Source organism: Typopeltis vanoorti, chromosome 5, assembly GCF_054136105.1.
Source record: "Typopeltis vanoorti isolate ZY-2024b chromosome 5, IOZ_Tvanoo_1.0, whole genome shotgun sequence".
Classification (NCBI taxonomy): Eukaryota; Metazoa; Arthropoda; class Arachnida; order Uropygi; family Thelyphonidae; genus Typopeltis; species Typopeltis vanoorti.
Window position 1 is genome coordinate 45699555 of NC_143553.1, and position 2834 is coordinate 45702388.

Sequence of the window (2834 nt, forward strand, 5' to 3'; positions counted from 1 at the left end):
GCACAAACAACCGGCACACAGAATCGAATTGAAGAAAAAGACGAAATTAACACGGAACATCTAAATTCCCCACGGTATGTTTTTTTTTTTAAATAGGCTACTAGTGATGTGTACGCTGCGTCGCTTGATGAAGCAAGACATTTCTGGAAGTTTGCAAAAGTAATTTTGTTATGTAAGCAATTTCTTTCCTAAAGCAATTTAGAATAAACTAACCTAAGAAGCGACGTGCTAGTGAAGTAAAAACGGTGCAGGATGTTAAATAATTTGGGCTACAAAATCAAAGTAAAGTTTGAGAAAAAAAAAAGTGATATTATAATCTCTGAAGGAAACAAAAAAAAATTAATTTTTAATTTTAAAAAGCTTAAGTTGTTATTTGATATTTTGGAATATAAACAGCAAATTCAGAAGCTTTTATAATTGAAATAATACTAAACATAAAAACTTTTGGAGTAAACTGCTAAAAGAATACTGAGAAGTCTCGTATAAGCTATGAAATCTGTTATTCAAAAAATACGCTAGAGGGCATTTTTTCAAATACAAATTGAGATTTTTGTTAGGTAATATAAGACCCAATTAGAACTACAGGGCTATTAGTTTTCTTTATCAGAGTCGAATACTTGACTAATTGGAAGAGGTTCAGGAAGATAAGATTATTTTCATGCCGAGAGGCGAAATACTAAAACTGGTTAAAAAAAAAAAACTCTTACTGCAGTCTTTATCACATAAAGGTGAAACAGACATTTGTTGATTCATAATTAAAGTCATCCAGTTAGTTACCTCGTAATTTCAACAAAAACATGAGGATTATAATTTATTTTGTTTTATTTACAATTTCTGTCGTAACATAGGTCGCAAGTGACATCAATAAAGTCCGGAAAAAATTACTGCTAAAAAGTAACGAAATGAACACCTTCTGTCAGATGTAACGTAATTATACTGGATGGATTAAGAATAGAAACTTGTTTACATACGTTGGTTGTTCCTTTTCTTTTTCTTGGAGGCGCTGGTACTCTCACATATGCTACGAAAATGGACTTCATTTTTAGTGTATTGAATTGCATCAACTGCGACTCCGAAGCCTCCTTCACTGGGACCAATGCATGCAATGAATGCCCTTGTTTACATTTATGAGGATGAAAAATTTAGGATTGAACATAAGCTGTTTGAAATGAATTTTTCTCCAGAAAAAAAAAATAGAGATTGAAATCCCACTAGTGCAAGTGTTTTGTTTTTATTTGCATTTAATTTTCAAAGTTGGGTTCAAAATTACTATTAAATCATTCAGGAGAAATAAAAATATGCCTGTAGAAGCGTGATGAACTGATTAAAAAGAAAAAGCATTCAGCTCTGTACTTTTGCAGAAAATTCAGAAAAATCGTGTACATCGTTCATCCATATGCGATAAGAAACAATTATTTCAAAACCCATAAAATCCATTTGAATTCAATGCATTAATTTTGAGCATGGATTTACTTGCTTGGCAGTGGTGGACTGTAAAGCCTGGAAGACTAATCGATGTTTTTAATTTCTGCACTACCTTTCTTCTGATTCCCATTCACCAGTTTTAATGCCTTTTGCTGTTCTAAATAAACTATTTACTGCTTGTGCAGTCATTTGTCTCCTAATGTCCAATTTTTTGCAAAATCATTTAGCAGCGTCTTTTCCTAGATATATATTTTGAGATTTTTTCTCTAAGTGGAAGTTTTTGCGTAAATTACAATTTCAACTAGTAATTGTAACTACCGTATATTCCAAGTTTAGTTGTAACCTCAAATGGTCTTTTCCATCTATTTTCAATTCTTGCTGAAGCCTAAGTGTTATTGAAGTTTCGGCACGTGCGTGTTTAAACGTATCTACTCTATAGCCCGACTAACAGTGGAAGATATATATTATATCCATAGTTGTCTGCGTTCATGGAACCAGTTTGTTTTGTGGAAGGAAAAAAAAAACGAATTATCGGATGAAAACGGAGTTAAAACATGCCACATCCTTTTGTCAGTAGTTCCCCTTTAGTTAAAATCTTAATCATTTTTCTCATAATGCAACCGGAATTGAACCCTACTCTCTCTCGAACAAAACGTGTATCGTTACTACAAACTGTACTACAGGAAGGTTAATAGATCAAAAGATGTTTAATAAACTTTTAATATTGCAGTACATTTTTGTATTTTTAATATAAAATAAATTGGAAGAACATTGCTTTCGACTTCCAGAAAAAAACAACCACTATAAATATAATATTTGAGGTGTAAGAAATCATAGTTCGCTTACAGTTGATTTATTACATATGGTGTTTCATAGGATTCTTTTACCATCCGCGCATTTCGTATCAATGACAGAGTAACGTTACTTCCAGCATTGACAAAGGGCGTCAACATCCCGCAGTGTTCTGCAGTTGCTTCCGTAGCGAAAACAACGCTTCCATATTTAAGAAGCGGGTATTAAAATCTGCTCTGATTACCTTAGAGTTCATGGCAGAGGATTGTGACACTTGGCAGAGTAATCTCACCAGCTGCTAATCCTACACCACGGTAGATTAGGTTTAAGCTCTGACCTTGCATTGCCATGGAAACCATAGCATCTCTAGCTAAGCGTCATGATTGCGCAGAGTGGCAATATTGTGCAGGCTCCGAAAATCAGGTTGTTTGTCTTTGCTGTGACTGAGCACCCTGGTGGGTATCTCAGCGCTATTTGCAAAGTCAGAAGTGAATATCTTGGCTCGCTTGCATTCGCCGCTCTTGTTAACAAGTTCTGATTTTCTTACCGTACATTATGAGAAAGGAGAAGGCGCACATCTTGTTTGGATTTTCCATTAAGAGGCCCGACTAAAGGTT